The sequence below is a fragment of the Mizuhopecten yessoensis genome, unplaced genomic scaffold (assembly GCF_002113885.1).
Source record: "Mizuhopecten yessoensis strain PY_sf001 unplaced genomic scaffold, ASM211388v2 scaffold11171, whole genome shotgun sequence".
In the NCBI taxonomy this organism is placed as follows: Eukaryota; Metazoa; Mollusca; class Bivalvia; order Pectinida; family Pectinidae; genus Mizuhopecten; species Mizuhopecten yessoensis.
The window spans coordinates 545,268-564,980 of NW_018408915.1; positions in this window are offsets into that span (position 1 = coordinate 545,268).

A 19,713-nucleotide genomic window follows, 5' to 3' on the forward strand; every position below is an offset into this window, starting at 1 on the left:
ACAGAATAGAATTTGTTCCAAACTAACATCCGATAGCCAGATATCCTGACATAGCATGACAGAATGGAATTTGTACCAAACTAACATCCGATAGCCAGATATCCTGACATAGCATGACAGAATGAAATTTGTACCAAACTAACATCCGATAGCCAGATATCCTGACATAGCATGACAGAATGAAATTTGTACCAAACTAACATCCGATAGCCAGATATCCTGACAAAGCAGCACAGAATGGAATTTGTACCAAACTAGCATCCGATAGCCAGATATCCTGACAAAGCAGCACAGAATGGAATTTGTACCAAACTAGCATCCGATAGCCAGATATCCTGACAAAGCAGGACAGAATTGAATTTGTACAAACCTAGCATCTGACAGCCAGATATCCTGACAAAGCGGGACAGAATAGAATTTGTACCAAACTAACATCCGATAGCCAGATATCCTGACATAGCATGACAGAATGGAATTTGTACCAAACTAACATCCGATCGCCAGATATCCTGACAAAGCAGGACAGAATAGAATTTGGACAAAACTAGCCTCCGACAGCCAGATATCCGGACAAAGCAGGACAGAATAGAATTTGTACCAAACTAACATCCGACAGCCAGATATCCTGACATAGCATGACAGAATGGAATTTGTACCAAACTAACATCCGATCGCCAGATATCCTGACAAAGCAGGACAGAATGGCATTTGTACAAAACTATAATCCGACAGCCCGATATCCTGACAAAGCAGGACAGAATAGAATTTGTACAAAACTAGCCTCCGACAGCCAGATATCCGGACAAAGCAGGACAGAATAGAATTTGTACCAAACTAGCATCCGACAGCCAGATATTCTGACAAAGCAGGACAGAATGGAATTTGAACCAAACTAACATCCGATAGCCAGATATCCTTACATAGCATGACAGAATGGAATTTGTACCAAACTAACATCCGATAGCCAGATATCCTTACATAGCATGACAGAATGGAATTTGTACCAAACTAACATCCGATCGCCAGATATCCTGACAAAGCAGGACAGAATGGCATTTGTACAAAACTATAATCCGACAGCCCGATATCCTGACAAAGCAGGACAGAATAGAATTTGTACAAAACTAGCATCCGACAGCCAGATATCCTGACAAAGCAGGACAGCATGGTAACTTTACGAAACTAGCGTTTGACTGACAGATATCCGAACAGCGCAGATATTTGTACGAAATTAGCGTTTTACTTCCAGCTATAATCACAGTGCAGGACAGCGTATTATATATGTACGAAACTAGCGTCTGGTTTCCAGATATCCGGAAAGCAGCATGATGAATGCAAGAAACAAGCATTTGTCTGCCAGATACTCTGATTAAGGATGACGGCATTACATATTTACGAAACTAGCGTTTGGTTACCAGATATCCTGACAGAGCAGGACAGCATGATATGTGTACGAAACTACTGCTTGACTTAAGAGCGCAGGGCAGCAAATAATTGTAGGAAACTAGCATCTGATCACCGGATATTTAGACAGCGCATGACACCATGATATAAGTACACTGTGAGACACTATCGCGTCTGAGTGCCGGATACTTTAGTACACCTGATTACTGTTAATCTGGTATATTTAGGGAGATATATATTTTCGGGGAGATTTCATGTATTTGACAAATCCGAGTGTTTTACAACTGCATATACATATATTGTAATAACAAATCAGATTCAATTTCCTATCGCAATTAGTTGAACGAGGCAAATGTTCTATTCCCATCGTCAGTATAAACCATATTTTATCTACAAATAACCACAACTGTATGCATACGTAGAACAATATGTACCAATTTTGATGTACTGGAAATGCTTCCGCGTCGTTTCATTTCCGCGTGGTTTATTTCGTAAACAATTCATAAAGGTATTTGTTCGCGAATATCTGAATTCCTGGTAAAATGAAGTTTCCATACTTTCCTTTTGGTCAAATATTGATGAAATTTGGCATACAGTTAAAGAATTATCTAGTGCTTCTATTGTTAATATGATTATGTCTATCTCTAACCATGATGAGGGAATTGGATAAAACATTTTTACGGAAAAGCGTCAAAGGTTAGCTTAATATTACACGGAAACCATGAAGAATGATCTGTCAGAATGCTCAGTTTTATTAATCATGGTTTTTAAACGAAGGCACGAATTATTTTTTTTTTAAGTAAATTAAAATATAGAATAGAATCCAACGGGAATATGACGTAACATGAAAGACTTATACTGTATTTAATGTATACAATTGTGTACAATGCCTGCTGTAATACGTTGATACATATCAGCGCTCACCTCCACAACGATCCACCACACATAGGGCATACATACTGATGAACATTGGCAGGTTATAATTTTACCGATTCTCGAGTCCTTTCAAAACCAATAAAAGCTGTAACGGTTTGAGTCTTTGAATCAGGAAGATTTAAAACGTAAAAATATCTTATGGATTTAAAATGCATTTATTATCAAATTTTACATCTTTCTAAATGAAAAACAGAAATACAAATTTCCAACGTACGCTGTCTGTCAATAAATCCAAATTTAAAAAATTGAATATAAATGCATATCTATTTTCTAGAGACTTGTGGGACTATTGTCTTCCATATTTGATCTTTATGCACTGAACCACGAGGAAAACATAATTTGTGATTCGATATGACTTAGACATAGTGGCAGATGACTGTGAATGATGTTAAAACCAACTCATCTCACCGTCAACTCCTGTATATCACAAACGATATCTGTTCTTACACATATATGGAATATTGGTAGATTTCCAACCGCTACTTTTCTCGATTTGTCTTATTTTTGGCATGTTTAAAGCTTCTGAAATATTCTCGTACATTTTCCAATACAAATGTCATGCTAAGAATATGTCTGAAAGTCGCAGCTTGAATTCCGAACAAGGTTACGTAAAACCCCAGAACGGGAATTTCAGGTCCGCGGGTATGATTGACCGATGCCTTGACATCATAATCTGTTTAGAAAAGAAAAAAATATATGTTGAAACAGAATCGCAACTGACATAATAGGTCGGTGAAATAGGTCGAACCTGGGGAACAAATCACTATGTTATCAAACTCTTCTGATTTCAACTCATCAATGTCTCTAGTATGATAAAAAAAAAGTCCTGAAAGATTCCCTTTGGGGGGAAAAATTGAGGCCATTTTTAAATTTGGCCTATTTTTCACCTTTTTTCGCCAAAAATGAAGAACGAGAATATATCGGTTACACGAAAGAAAATTCAGATTTTGGATATTTTCTTTGATATTAGAGTGCTGCAAATATGTTAATTTATTACACATAACTCTATATCCTACTTTGACAAAATTAATTGACTCTGGTATTGGCATCATGTTTCAAAATCAAAGATGGCTGACAATATCCGGATAAAACAAACAAAAAACATGGTACGAGCCCACTTCGGCCTGGTACAGGTATATATGATAATATAATATATTGTAATAATATAATATATTATAATAATAAACTAACACTAATATTGCATATATAACGTGTTATTTGACAGTGTGAAAAAAATATATGGGTACATACAGAGGATACAGTTATTAGCAGCAAGCATGCAATCCCCATGAACAGGATGGTTAAATAATACTTTCTCCAGAGTAGCTCCTAAGCCTGTTTGCACTTTTCAATACGCATGGCAATACACCATTTGATTTGACTGAAGATGTATACTGTGTATAAAAAGCACGTATAAACCTGTTGTAAAAAAAAAGTATGTGACATTGCAGATACAAATGTAGTATGCAGTATAACCATAATCTGTTTACAATCTGTATTTATGGAAAAAAGTGGAATTTCGTTGAGAAGCATCGGTTTTGCAGCAAGAATTGTCCAGGTTGGTTTGTTATTAATGTTTAATGAGTATATGTACTACTTTTGTTGCCAATATTTGTAACAATATTATAAAACGTCACGATAAGCCCATTTTTGTAAAAGTATGTTTTGCTGTGTCAGGACTATGTAATATGTACATAGGATTGGGACGGTTTCGCTAAAAAAAGTGTGTCTAATATAACTCTTTCGTCTTTGTCATATACTGATACCTTCATTTCTGTCTTTTCAGGACTTGATATGCAATAATGGATGGTCAGCACGTCCAAGATTGCGATTTCCTGTGCCTGGTGGTCTGCATGAGGGATGTTGTGTAATTTGCCGTGATGCTTTGGGGGATGACAAACAAAAGGTTAACAAAAAAGACTAGATACTCTCAGTCGTGTCCGTAGTCTGCGAGGGGACAATAATTTGCATGATTATCTACTTAAAATGTCAGGATTTTTTTCTGTCATACTAGAGACATTGATGAGTTGAAATCAGAAATCAGAAGAGTTTGATAACATAGTGTTTTTTTCCCCTAGAACACCCTGAAACGGACCTATTCCACCGACCTATAAGTAGAATTGGAACTTACGCCATTGCAAAGCAAAGTTAAATATACTATTGTTTAACCAAAATACCAACAGATAAGGACAATCTCATATATCATATTCGACAAGAATATAGTAGAAAGAGAGCAGAGACCAACACAACAGGAAAAGCAAAGTAGGAACTTAGCAGACACCAAAACAAACGAAACGCAACAAACGGAACTGAGCAGACAACATAACAAAATGAAAGGCAACATGTCTAAATAATCACCAAAACAAAAGGAAAGACAACTCTAAGAGTTCAGCAGACACTAAAACAAAAGAAAACACAACACTTGGAATTTAAAAACACCAAAACAAGAAAAAAGGCAACACGGCACACTCAAGTCTGAGCAAACACTAAAACAAAAGGAAAGATAACACCGGGAACTGAGCAGACACAAAAACTAAAAGAAATACAACAGCAGTTATTGTGCAGACACCAAAACAAAACGAAACGCAAACTAGGAACTGAGCAGACACCAAAAGAAAATGAAAAGAAACATTAAGAACTGCGCAAACGCCAAATCACAAGTAACAACAATAGCAGAAACTGACCACACACCAAAACAAAACGGAAAGGCTACAACGGGAACTGAGCAATACCACGGCAAAAGGAAGGCAAAAAAAGGAACAATCGGACACCAAAAAATAGGAAAGGCAAAATATAGGAACAGTACAGACACCAAAACAACAGGGAAAGCATCATCATCATCCACGCTAAAGCTGAGACAAAGCCAGCTGTTCTGGAAGGGTAAGCGTTTCTTGCACCACATGTGGTACCTGTCAAAATAAATATTTAATTATGATCGACAATGAAATATCCTCGTTAGAAATAAGGTAATGATATTGACAGGTCGAAAACCTTGGTTACTTGGTTTACTGGCCAACAAGAATTAATATAAAATGTAAATCCTTATAAAGCTGGGCCCGTTTTCATGAAACCGTTCTCATGCTCGAGTATGAATTGTGAGCTTAAACCAGCTTTCTTGAAATAATTTAAATCATGTCAAACAATCAAAATGTCAAATGTAAGCATTGAAAACAATACTCGGCTTTAAGTCTCTTCAATTTTTTCCCCAAATCATTGACAAAATAAGATTTTTTAAATCATTTACAGCCAGCAGTAGAAATTGGGGCTTGACCAGAAAATCCATGCTTGTGCATGAGAATGGTTTCATGAATACGGGCCCATGAAGCCTATTTTCTTGTTCTGATTATAAATCAATAAACAAATTATATTTTGAAATTTGAAAAAATTGAAGACACTTAAAGCAAAATACTGTTTCAATGTTTGCATTTGACTATTTGTTCATTTGACACGAATTGAGCGTGTTTCAAGAAAGCTGGTTTGAGCATGGAATCCATGCTTGAGCATGTGAACGGTTTCATGAATACGGGCCCTGTACTTCTTTACCAAACTGTTTTTAAGTTTAGCTTAGTCTGAAACAATATCTGAAAAGACTCACATTTTAAGAGTTCCCGTGCCATAAATTTGCTGGAAAATTGTCCTTTTTTAAAAATATTTAATTAAATATCTATCATTCATAATGTAATTCATCAGAAATCTAAATTTACATTTCAACTAATCTGCCTCGAGCTTGTGGTTCAAATTACAATAATTCGGAAATAGCCGATAGCGTCTCGACCTTGCCTTTATGTCTGTGGAATTACTAGCAATGTATTATACATGTTGGAATTTGGTAGACAACCTGAATTAAGTGTGCGCATACAAAATGGTCTATCTCAATAATTCGAAAATAAATATTTTCAATTTTCTCGCAAAATGACATATTTAAATTAGCAATCGATACAAAAAGTGTCAAGTTATATGAATCATCGACACTTGTTTTGGGACGAGGTATAAGAATTCTTATCTTTCAAAATTGAATTTTAATAAATGAGAAACGACACCATCCATTAACCTATGTTAGCAATGAGGAGATATAAGGCTACATCGATAGAGGGGATAAACCAATTCCGACTCAATCCTTGGAATATTCGGTGCTAGCTGGACTTGTTTATGATAAATGTTCTGTTGCATGATACCAGATCCTTCAAAACAGATGAATAATGACTTCAAAATCGGTGAATATTGATTTTAAAGCTGACTATAATAACTTTTTATCAGTCGCTCGTCTTGATAAAGTAAATAAGAGGATTGATGGTACAACCAAGCGCTTTATGTAACTCCAGTATGTGTTGCACTCCCTAGCCTCCGATGTCATGGCCCCACACGCCATTGCCGCCTGTAGATTGGATCAACTACATGAATACGACTTGTTCCCGAACATAAAGCGATATTACTCTACTTCCAATTTAATATTACAGGGGGTAACGTGAAGGATGATTACTTTTTACCGTAACCAATACGCAAGGTACCATATACACTCAAAGGCTGGTCCAATCATTCGAAGTCAAATTGTTTGTCCAAATTTATTAAAATTCGTTTTTACTTCGAAACCGAAACTTAACTTAAGTAAATATTTCTATCTATACTTATATTGGATATTCTTTATAGAGAGATGCGGAAGTTTTCTATGCCAATCGTATTTGTGTTTAGCATGTATACATAGCATACAGCTCTTTGCAACAAGCCAGAGGATCATTTCAAATTGCAAACTCTTCGATCTCGTGGTGGAAGAAATATTTCTCAGACAATGCTTACCTTTCGTTCTTACTGAACTTCCGATCAGCACACTCCTATCTTGAAATACACTCTGAAATGGAGAGAATTTTATTAGCAGACGGCTTTTTTGCCCCGGCGAGGCACAGTGGAACATCTTGTAAATGCTAAGATCGATGGAAACGCTGCGGGTTTAATTCACTAACAACTTCAACCAAATCTGAAGCGATTAACTTCTGCTCCACTGCTGAACTCATGCGTATGTTCTAGAAAGTCGAGAAAGAGATAGCATGGCCAATGGTAGAGTGACACCTGAGTATGACATTGCTAGGTACAATTTTGAAATACTTTATAAGGAGTATCCCCAGATGACGATTTGTGAATGTGATCATTGCTCGACCATTGATAGAAACAAACATGATTTTCGTTTGATTAATTTGATTTAGAAATTATGATCCAATTGCTATACACGTAATTCGTAATAAGATGTTTTATTGGGCCTGGCATATCCAGAAAAGATCGAGAACATTATGATATAAAAAAAATAAGATTCACAACCGGCCCTATATTTGAGACAAACACACATGGCATAATTCATAGTTATGCTATGAATCTCCATCACGATCATCAGATCACGAATTAAGCTAGTTGTTTTGGATATGTATACATCAAGAACAACAAAGAATAAAGTATGTCCAGTTAATGTCGTTTTATTAAATGACAAATAACATGGCAGACATGGTTACAACAATGTCAACCATGTCGCATAAACATATTTATTCCAAAAAGGTTGGGCACAAGAATACGCCACAGGACTGTAATTATGTTTATCTCTCAAATACAGCAAAACCTCTTAGAAGCAAACCGCCTTTCGTATTAAATTACAAAAATGTTAAGATGTGTGTTGAATTACCATAACAAAAGCTGTCATAAACAAGTTAAAGTTTATATTATCAAACAGTTATTAATCAATAGGTAATAAACAGTATACCACATGGTACTTGTATACAATAGTGATGACACCTTGTTCTTCCGTTTGAGAGAGCTATGTCTTACGAATCAAGGCAATTTTGACAAACAAGTGACGATCGATTTCGAAAAAACTTTTACAAAACAGATCATGTATATTGTCCTTTTTGTAATAAAATCCGGTCATTGACACTGCCTGTCAAGGACAGGCAAATATCAAGTCAGACAATATTTGAATCAATGATTTCTTCATTTAACAGTCAAATTGTATGTGATTCACACTCTCCAGTGCCTTTGTTCATTTAAATATCACCACGGAAGCTCTATAGAATGAACATCAAGGTTAAATCGAAAGTAAGCTTTATCACAGCGTCACCATATCAATGAAATGATTGTTAGCAAACAATGTTTTTTTCTCCACAGATAAAAATAGATGTCTTCAGTAAACATATCTTTCACCTTTTTCCATTTATCTTTTTTCAATTAACTCCGTTTAATTTTTTTAATTTATTCATATCCTGGCCTAGATTGTATTGATTTGTTTACACTTATCTTAATGTTTTATATTATGTGATAGATCATGCACCGAGTAGCTTTAAGTTTCATTATGCATAAACATTGTGATTATATCATGTCTATGACACAGGCAAGGTCTTTACAGGCAAAGATGATCTGAAACAAATCCCGATCATTGTCATGAAATGCAACACAAATTCATGTCAAATTCAGGTTAAATTTGTATGAAATTGAACCGGAAAAACGGTGAATAGAAATGTAATTCCCATGTTAATTTGAGATTATATTCCGGTTTATTTTACACCTTAAATTGACTTGAAGCGACATTAATACATTTTGTCTTGGTACCAAGTGAAAACAGTGGTCGACAAAGGCTGTAACGAATAATAGAGAATGCAAGGCTCATTCTTATAACTTTCAAAACAGCGATGGTTTTCTTTTGTCTCGACAATTAGGAACCTTACCAAAATGGTGTGTGACGCGGTATATTTAAAGCGACATTTGTACCACAAGTAATTTATTTTCAAAGTTCGTTGAAACATGTTGTCAATAGGTTTCCAATCATAACATACGTAAATACTACTTTTTTCCGGAGGATCCGTGTTTATTGTGTTATTGTTGAGAATTTACACAGCACAAATCGTCTTACATGTAATTAACAAAACAGAAATAGTTACATTAAAGGTAACAAGTCACAAAATCCTCTTTGGGCTGACTAGCTAGATGCACGCTTCGCTCGATTGGAATAAATGGTCCACGGGAGGATTACCCTACAAACGGCTTTTTTTCAATATGACGAACAAGCTCACCGCGTTTAATTTTCCAGTCCTCTCGTTGTTGGTTATATAGATTTCAGTAATACTTTTTCGTTATCAACACTAATTATCGAAGCGTTTGGGTTAGATATTTTCACTTCTAATCATCCTAAATAAATCTGTAGCTCAAAAAACATTTTTTACAAATTTAAGGGAATTGCGTTAATGCCACTTTAAAAAACAGGAACGAAAATAAAAACGAGAATGACCTGAACTAGTTTTATAATGTTCATAAGGCTATGAATCAAAATGATAAAACACAAACAACATTTTATGTAGCTATTTATATAAAAAAAAAAAAAGTAATTCCGTAAATAAAAAATGAAGGCATCTGCAATGATAACTTGATGTTAGAAAACGAGCATTTTTTTAAACAGATCAGTGAATAAACGTTTTAGTATACTGTACAAATTTGGGTTTATATTTGTCCTGTATCCAATTAAAATATGTGTTCTATTTCAGCGGAAGATATTGTAGTCGCTATGACTACAATAACAAAACTATTAAATCTCGTTTAATCTCTGAAACAAATCCCCAAGGTGTCATAAGGTAAAGAGCGGTTCAACATTTGAAGGTCACAATCGACCGTTGTTTAGAATATACACATTTTATGTGACCAATATGTGGGTGACATCCTGCACATAGTCCCATTGATCAGGTTTTTTTTTTTTTCAATGATGACGTCACTGAACAATCATGTGCGCCGGCATCTTCCATTATAACGTCATTCTCCATGGCAATTTTTCTTTGATCGGAAACAGAATTTATGTATTAAAAAAGTTTGCAATATAAAATATGAATGCTACAGTAATGGGGAAAATCACTTAACACTTTTTCAAGATATAATATGAACATGATGGTTAAAAAAAAAAAAACTGATTATTGCTGGTTTTAATATTTGTCTAACTCTAATCATTTTTCTTTTCAAATTGTGAAAATAACTCGGTAAGTCTCGTCACCTTCAGCTATTTGAAAATGAACTTACTTGAGCTAAGAAAGCATGATCACCAACCGCCACTTCTTGAGAAAATCCATACAACATACATGTATATTAAGGATGTAAACCTCTGAAAAGAAAAAAATGTCTGTATTAACCTTTTTTTCTTATATGCATTTTAGGAAAAGGAAGTTAATAGCATAGCAGAAAATTCAAAAAGAATTATAGGTCCGTGTGCTCGTTTTAGTGATATACTCGGTCAAAGATACCAATTTGAGACAATATGTGATTTTAAGTAAATGTTTTGGTTTTTACCATTTGCAGGACAAATTCCTACATCTTATTGTGTCGTCAGATATGTATGAATTTTTGCAGAATTGACGAAAAAAATATTTTCTTTTACAATATGGAAGTAAAATTTGTTTAACTTACTCTTTTAACTAAGAAAACCAATTTAAGTTGACTCAACCCCTTATTTTTATGACAAAATACTCATTTTTTTGTACCAATATTTGCAGATTCAACGCTCGTCATCAAAAGTCCTGCTATTCAACATTTTAAAATATTTAACGAATAAAACGAAAATTACTTTCTCTTTATTAAACAACCCTACAAATGTGGGGTCCGTGTGCTTCTTTTTTGTCCCGTTATCATTTGTGTTAATTTTTTTTAAACATTTCGGGGTCAAAAATCAGGAAGAGTACCAGCCATAAGTTAGAAATCCACCATTTGCTACTAAATACAGGCATATTTCGGTTCGTGATATTTTCTATGTATATACCTTTAGACAATTACGTGTGTAGGTTCGGAACCTTTTGGGGGAGCTTCATAGTATTACCATTTTTGTTGCTGCAAAGCATGATCATAACAAACAGTATGACTAGCACCACAGTGGACATTCTTCCAGCTTTAAAATCAAGAAGTCTGTAAATCGAAGTTCCTGGCGGATTTAAAATAACATTAATGATATGGAAAAAATACAACCTTAGATGTTCATATATATACTTTATGTATTTAATTTTGATTTTTTTGTTTCACGTTAATCAACCAAATCCCGTTATATGCTTTATAATTGTTATACAACCTGTCTGCAACCAATCCCAAAAGGCTCCCTAGGGTTCCATTTTGGGAGCGAAAGATAATCAAACCAAAAACGTTGAATATATCTTTTTTTGTTATTTTGGTGGTTTTTTCACTCCGCAATACTTTTTGATATAATCAATTATTACGAGATGATAAAAGAGTTTCGCTCTTTAAAAATCACAACCTATGACTTCATAAATTTTGGTTTATATTTCCTATGTGTATTATAATCAGCAATTTTTATTAAAAATAATAAACCAAAATATGCGCAACTTGCATTATATGGAAGCGTACGGAAGCGTCCTACTGTATCTAAAAGACGTCTTTTACAGTAGTAGTTTTACTTGAACGTTGTAATTCTGTTTAATGACAAAGACGCACCATCAAAACAGTGTATGGAATTGTTTTTGTTTTTTTCAATTTTATGAAAATGTTTGTTTTTTGTCTGTTTATTTTTTATCTATCAGTTTATTAAAAAGCTTTTTTTGAAACCTTTAGGCTTAACATTTTCTCATGTTTAAATTTTGTAGAATCTCAAAATTTCCCATATCATTTTTTTCCGTAAAAAAAGGTAAACGCAGATGCAATATTCATTTTGTTAAGAAATTTATGACTGATTTGCGAAGCATCACATTGTCCATGCCGTAAACTTTTGGTGGACAGCATTTGTGAAGGAATCATTCAAAAGTCTGTCGATATTGAGTTGGAAACGAACATTGCACTATATGTCTTACCGACGTTTTGCGTGTGTTTATGAAATACGAATTAGGTCAGCATTCCAGTAAATATAATAATATCGTAATAATTTATTTTCTTGATCTCTTAATTTTAAAATTCAAACGAATTAATTGAATATATTTCGTCCTTGACTAGCACAAACTTCTAGAACTACCATCATTTATAACCCAGAATTCAAAATAAAGGACACCGCTGGTGACAAAAATGGTCACCTCACTTCTGAAATCCACGGAGAACCTGAAGACAATCATGATAGAATCGCACTAACAAACTATTCTCCAATACTCACTGAGTTTAAATGTCGTAGTTCACGCAGTGCTTAAGAGTCTGCTATCTGTATACGGACTTACTTTGACTACAAAAACTGGTTGGTTGGTTGGTTGGTTGGTTGAAGGGTTTTGCGCCTACATGAATCCGCCCTTATGGGTTTCATCTCACTGACGGAAGTCTGTGTTCTATCGGCGTGTCTACACAAATTACTTCAGCTAGGTATTTCTACTGGGGATTTTTCAATCTACGTTCAAGAAATTCACAGTCGCCTCTGTAACCTAATTTCCTGCTTTGCTGTTTCAGTATTGGGAATAATTTTACAATTTCTTTTGTTTTGGCTACTCTTCGGTTCGTAGGTTTTCGTCTTTGGATGTTAACTTTCAGATCTGACTTTGGTCTTGTGTGTTTACGCACTGATACTGTTGTCTATTTTACTTGAGAAATATTTGTAAACGTAAAGAAATAAGCACCCTGAGAATGGGTGTAAGCCATACAAATATTGATCAAATGTTATCCGTTTTTTTCATAATCAAATGTTTATTAATAATTGAAGAAAGCAACAAGAGAATAAATATCAAAGTATCAACAAAACCATAACTGGAACTAAAAATCAATAAAACGAAGGCAACATATAAACAAAGGAAATATATACAAGGAGACCATTGTAAATTCACAAGTAAAATGAGACCAGGTATTCCGGAAGGTTAAGAGTCTTTCTTCTTCATCGACAATCAATACCCGTCATGTATATACATATATATCTTGGTCAAATCCAAGAAGTGTCACGTGCTACACCGAGAACTGGGGTAGTGCTTACTAACACACTAGTGAGCATAACAAAAATATCGATCTTCATAATTCATAAAGAAATATATTATTTCATTTTAATTATCTAACTAATAGTATATCTGTTTTTGTAAGATACTAAATACAATCAAATATTAGCATAGCGACAACACATAGGGAAAATGACTTCTAAATCCACAACTACAGGGAGCAAGGGCGTACTAACATAATGTGCAATGCATCAGTACCACATTCAAAATTCGTAAAACTTTAAGTGCAGAAGAAATATATCTCTTTTACTGTCACAACAATATCAATCTAGCAAGAAAGTACGAACACCTTGCCTAGACGCACTATGTCAAAACTATTATATCATTCTTAACTTGATACCGTTTGATTCAATTGATATCAATTTTATTACATTTTTCCCATAATCCTGCCATTTATTTCCCTTGAGTATTCAACATTTATTTTGGAATGCATCAATAAGGGCATCCTCGTTCTTGGGTAGCACTCTGTTACGTTCTCTGAACCACTGGAATATGCCATCACAAAATAAGATACTCTGTTCATCGGCAACTTCAGGATGACACAAGTACATTATTTTGATCTTTTTAAGTATTACAAAAGAATCGCGCAGCAGCATAGCGGCTTTGTAGTCGGAAGTCGACCCTCAATGGACAGGGTAACAACCTAGTGATTAGAAAGTTTTACACTTTATACCGTTCAAAAAGCTTACTTATTTCATATGTGAACAGAACTTGAGTGAGCGAAACTCTTTGAATTTCGAGGATGCACTAAGGGACATTGTTTTTACGATTTTATCGATTCCCGTTGTTAACCTATATCTAATAATATGAATGTTATGTTATTTTTACAGTAAAATAATATTACAAAGAATACATTATGGATTCAACACAGTAGAACGAAATGGAGATTCATAATGATTAAGGAACTTTTAAGCATTTATTTGTGTTGATATGGCATTTCCAATCTGTATGAACGACACAACTTTGCAGGCAAAACCAATACAAATTAATAAGACGTAGTATGACGTTGTCTGCAAAGCTGTGTCATTCATACAAAATGCTATTGCCATACCAACACAGTGTAATGGTTGACTATTTACATTGTACCATTCTTTAATATCTTAATGCTGTAAACATACTGATTTATTGAACACAAACAGATAAGCACATTAATGGATTACCGCGCCCACAGAATAGGCATTTGAAAAACACTATTCATGGACTCAAAATTGTCGCAGTCATAATTCAGCGCAATATCTAAAGCGCAAAAAGCACTAAAATAAGACTACCGCTGAAATATGTACGTTTACAGTAACATCAAAATTGACACATGCATACTTTAATTCAGATGAAAGCTCCAATTGGTGTATGCTTTTGCAGAGAATATAACATTAATCTTCCATGGACGTCATTGTCATTATAATGATGACGTCAACACGTTGCCAATGACATTTACAGTCTATATGAATGCCATCCGAACATTTTAGAGTTACAAAGTGGCAGTGCCATGGAGTAGTAAATATTAAATATTTAAGATTCTGGACAAACAATCAGGTTCTTATGGCAAGCGTTTGTTGAGGATCGAGGCTTGTTCTGATTGTAAATGTTCTCTCAACATGGCAATGTTTGAATGATAACGGAACGACATAATTTTAAATTCACAAAGCAATTGAGTCCAGAACAAATGTATACGGGTCCAATTTCTAGGATTATTGAAGGGAAAAAAATGTGCATCTTCCATAAAGAACTCCGATTTAGCCTGCATTGCCAGCTTTGACGATACAAGAGAAGTACAATGTCGATAATTAGGTGAAGGTTTTATTAATGTTACAAGTGATTTGCTCTCTCTTTTTTTCTTTTTTCTTTTAATCTGAAAAGAAGAAGCATTTTAAGATATGTTTAATTTTAATGAAATACTTGTTCCTGTCATTACGTAAAAACGCAGTTTTTTTCTAATTCGCTATGCAATTTACGGGACAATTAACCGCCATAATATACTCCGATTGAATTGTTCTTCATTCAAATGATCAAATACTACAATGTCTCATTTGTGGCATTGTCTTTTGTCCTTTCGCATATTCAAATAAGACAAATAAGAATATGAATGAGCATTGCTAAACATTCATGCAGTTCACAAAAAATAGCAATTCTGGTTGCCCTAGTTTGTATTTAAACTTATAGTATTTCCAAATTAAATGAAATACATTTGACACAACTTTTTCAAGATAATTTAAATAATTACTAATATAAACCCTCTAGTTGTGAAAACATGACTTAGCGGTAGTTGGTTATGGTTTAATTAGATAAAGAAGATATTGATAACTGTAGAACTGGGAAAAAGAAGAAGAGTTAAAGAAAACATGCAAGTTTGTAGCCAAACAGCTACATCCCAAGGCCCTCGGGAATCAAACTTGTGACCTTGTCGCTTGTAGGCCGACGCACTACCGACTATGCCATACGGCTCCAACAAAGTGTTTTATTGCTTTGGGGGAATATTCATTTACATATTTTTTTTAAAAAAATACACATTATTCTGTATTCTCATATTGTATATCTGAATGTTATGCTGATGAAATATCGTATGTTTTTATTCCACCTGAACGATCCGATTTAAACCTGGGGTATTTTTTTCAATCAGAGAACGTATTATCTACTTAATGTTCGAGTTCGAAGATAAGGTGAATCTGTTTAAACACTTTGCGAATCAGTAGATGGTATGACCATTCAAGATAGGAGACTTCACTCTCTTCAATTTCTAAAGACTTATTCATTGTGTTTACATCCTTGGTGACCTACATACCAAGACGGGTGCCATATGTGGTGACAGAAAACACCATGATGGGTGCCACATGTGGTGACAGGAGACAAAATGACGGGTGTCACATGTGGTGACAGGGGACATCATGACGGGTGCCACATGTAGAGTCGAGAGACACCATGACGGGTGCCACATGGGGTGACAGGGGACACCATAACGGGTGCCACATGTGGTGACAGGGGACACCCTGACGGGTGTCACATGTAAAGACGAGAGACACCATGACGTGTGCCACATATGGTGACAGGGGACATCATGACGGGTGCCACATGTGGTGACAGGGGACACCCTGACGGTTGTCAAATGTAAAGACGAGAGACGCCATGACGTGTGCCACATGTGGTGACAGGGGACACCATGACAGGTGCCAAATGTGGAGACGAGAGACACCATGACGGGTGCCACATGTGGTGACAGGGGACACCATAACGGGTGCCACATGTGGTGACAGGGGACACCCTGACGGTTGTCACATGTAAAAACGAGAGACACCATGACGTGTGCCACATGTGGTGACAGGGGACACCATGACGGGTGCCAAATGTGGAGACGAGAGACACCATGACGGGTGCCACATGTGGTGACAGGGGACACCATGACGGGTGCCACATGTGGTGACAGGGGACACCCTGACGGGTGTCACATGTAAAGACGAGAGAAACCATGACGTGTGCCACATGTGGTGACAGGGGACACCATGACGGGTATCACATGTGAAGACGAGAGACACCATGACGGGTGCCACATGTGGAGACGATCGACATAATGACGGTTGTCACATGTGGTGACCGGGGTATCCGTGATAGGTGCAACATGTGGTTCACGATAATCTGTGGTTTCGATCCTCTTTTTCGTTGGTGTGAAGAAGTCTTTTGTTTTGATGTCCCTCCAGTACACTCGTTGTTGCCACGATTTGTTCTATGTTTCGTCACTTTCTGGTGTTGTCTTGCCTTTGTTCCTATGTTGTCGTTCATTTTTTTAAGATGACAGTTGTTGTCTGTCTTTTTTCTCTTTCCTCAGTTCCTGGTGTTATCATCCGTTACGTTTTGCTGTCTCCTCAGTCCTTCTTGTTGTCTTCCGTTTTGTTTTGGTGTCTCCTTAGTTCTTCTTGGTTTCTTTCCTTTTTTTTTTTTTTTGCTGTCTCTACATTTCTTATTGTCTTCCGTTCTGTTTTGGTGTCTCCTTAATTCTTCTTGCTTTCTTTCCGTTTTGTTTTGGTGTCTCCTCAGTACATCTTGTTGTCTTCCGTTTTGTTTTGGTGTATTCTCATTTCTACAATTCTTTTTTTTTGGTTTATTTTGTGTATATTTTTTTGTCAACTTTTAGTCTTCGTCTGTTGATGCTGCAGTAAAAGCTTTTTTTGAAATATTTTATAAATATTGCAATGGTGTATTGTTTTAAATTCAGCTTCACGATACACCAAAGTGCCAATACTACTTCTACCAGCTGTCATTTTGCTGCAAACGCCTCAGGCTCTTGATGATTTTCTAAACTGATCATGTTGCCCAGGCCTATTCTACCTGCGCAATTGGAATTCCCTTCCCTAGATTTCATATCGCATGGTTCTGGATTAAAGCATCCAGTTTTCCTAATTATTCTGAGGAAATATATGGGAAAATTCATCACAATGTAGATATCCCTCCGGACATATAACGTACAGCGTTTGTGTTGGAATAGGAACGAGGGCTATTTAAGCATCTCAAACCCTGTCATCGAAAAAGACAAATACAGATTGACGATATTTTTGTTTAGTTGAAGTAGATGTGCTCCCTCGACTTCTGTTGTCTTTTTGAACAAAACTTTGGGTTCCGAAGGTGCCTTTAGGTGTTGACTCAGTGGTGTAGTTACATGTATGTTTGAGTTTTTCTCTGATAGAAGTTCTGTTATACGTATTACGATGGATTTTATATTTTTATTATGATTATTGTATAGTAACAATTTTATGAAGAATTTATATATATATCAAGATATTGTGTTATTGTGTAAATCAAGTTTAGCGAACATGCTATCCATACAGTATATGGAATTATCAAACAAAATCCAATGTCATTGGTCGTAGGGTTCATACAGTCTAGAATCCAGGTCACGACTTAATTAAAAAAATTAAAAAGGCACTCATTAGGAAAACGGTTGTCAAGGATTAAGGAAAGTACACAATGAACATGGTCAGTTAATTATTATCCCGGGCTTATGACCAAAAAAGGGGGTACCAAACCAACCCTTGGTGACCAGGATCACATGATGCGAAATTCTGCATGAATTGGTCAAGCAGTTAGAAAATTGACCGTCACTATGGTGCTGAGTATAAAAAGGGTGGATCTCTCCCAAACAATCACTTGGAAATGAAAATCTAAAGATCGCCTTGCTTTTATTTTAAGGAGGTCAGACTGGATAAGTGAAACTCTACCTCTCACTTACGCCACTTGCGAATTAATCATCTCACAGCAAGAACAGAAAGGAAACAAAATATCATCATAAATCTAGTCTGATACCAGCATCGTCTATGTGACTATTTAGTACTTTCTAACGTTTTGAATATGATTTATCTATTACTAAACAATATAGTTACTCTTAAAAAGGAACTGAAAATATTCTATATAGTCGTTTAGTGTCAAATTTCGTAACTTGTGCGTGTCTATGTGTTTATTGTTGTTTTTGTTTTATTTTGTTACATATTCACTGTTTTTTTCAGTTGGCCACCGCCCTCGACCCTGGCTGTTGCTAGCTGGGTTGTTGAACCCATCTCATCTGACGCGAGCAGATGTAAGTTTTGAAAAATAAATTCCTAAATAGGAAAATCCATTCTCAAGTTGTTCGTAAGTCGTTCTCAACAACTTTTTGAGTATTCTCATACTGACAATCCATGTGAATGAATTTATCATACTACCAGTGCGTGGTATAAAGTGGTTCAAAGACGGCAAAGATAGTTATCTACGTATACATGTACATTCATACATTTCTGTGGTATTTGATATTTAAATGTGGATATTTTGGAACAAGTTCTAGACACTTTCATTCTGACTGATGCATCCTATGGCTTTATATCTTAAACATATATTTTTCTCCATAAACCATAGGAAAAATATAAAGATTATTTTTAGATTATTTTATGACATTTATTTTCCAATTAGATCCCGATAGTATTAAACCAGCCATAATAACGAGGAAACCTATACTTGTTTTACTATCATCACGGTAACCCAAACAGCGTCTAATGTACGTTATAAAATAATATGGAATTTCTTTGCATAATAATAAAGAATAATCATCATCAACACAACAGCTAAGAGAATTCCAAATCAAATGCATTATTTTCTCTTAGTCAGACGGCAGAGTTTTTTGATGATGAGCAAGATTTTGCTGCTATTGTCGTAAGGGGTCCCATCAGACTGGAGTTTCAAGGTAACGTTAATACCGCCGGTATGCCGGTAACGGCCATTTCGTCGCCTCTCCCTTCCCGAATGCCACAGCGCCCTCTATTCATCTCTATGCACAGACGTTTGTGTTGAGGTACTAGATGTCTTATGTAAGGATACTAACGATGTTATTGCATTCCTTCGCACTACTTAGAGGCCAGAACAATAGAAAGCACGTGCTTGAAGTGACGTAATGCGAGTGGTTTGAGATGGCGAAGGAATAGTGTATATGTCATCACCTGCA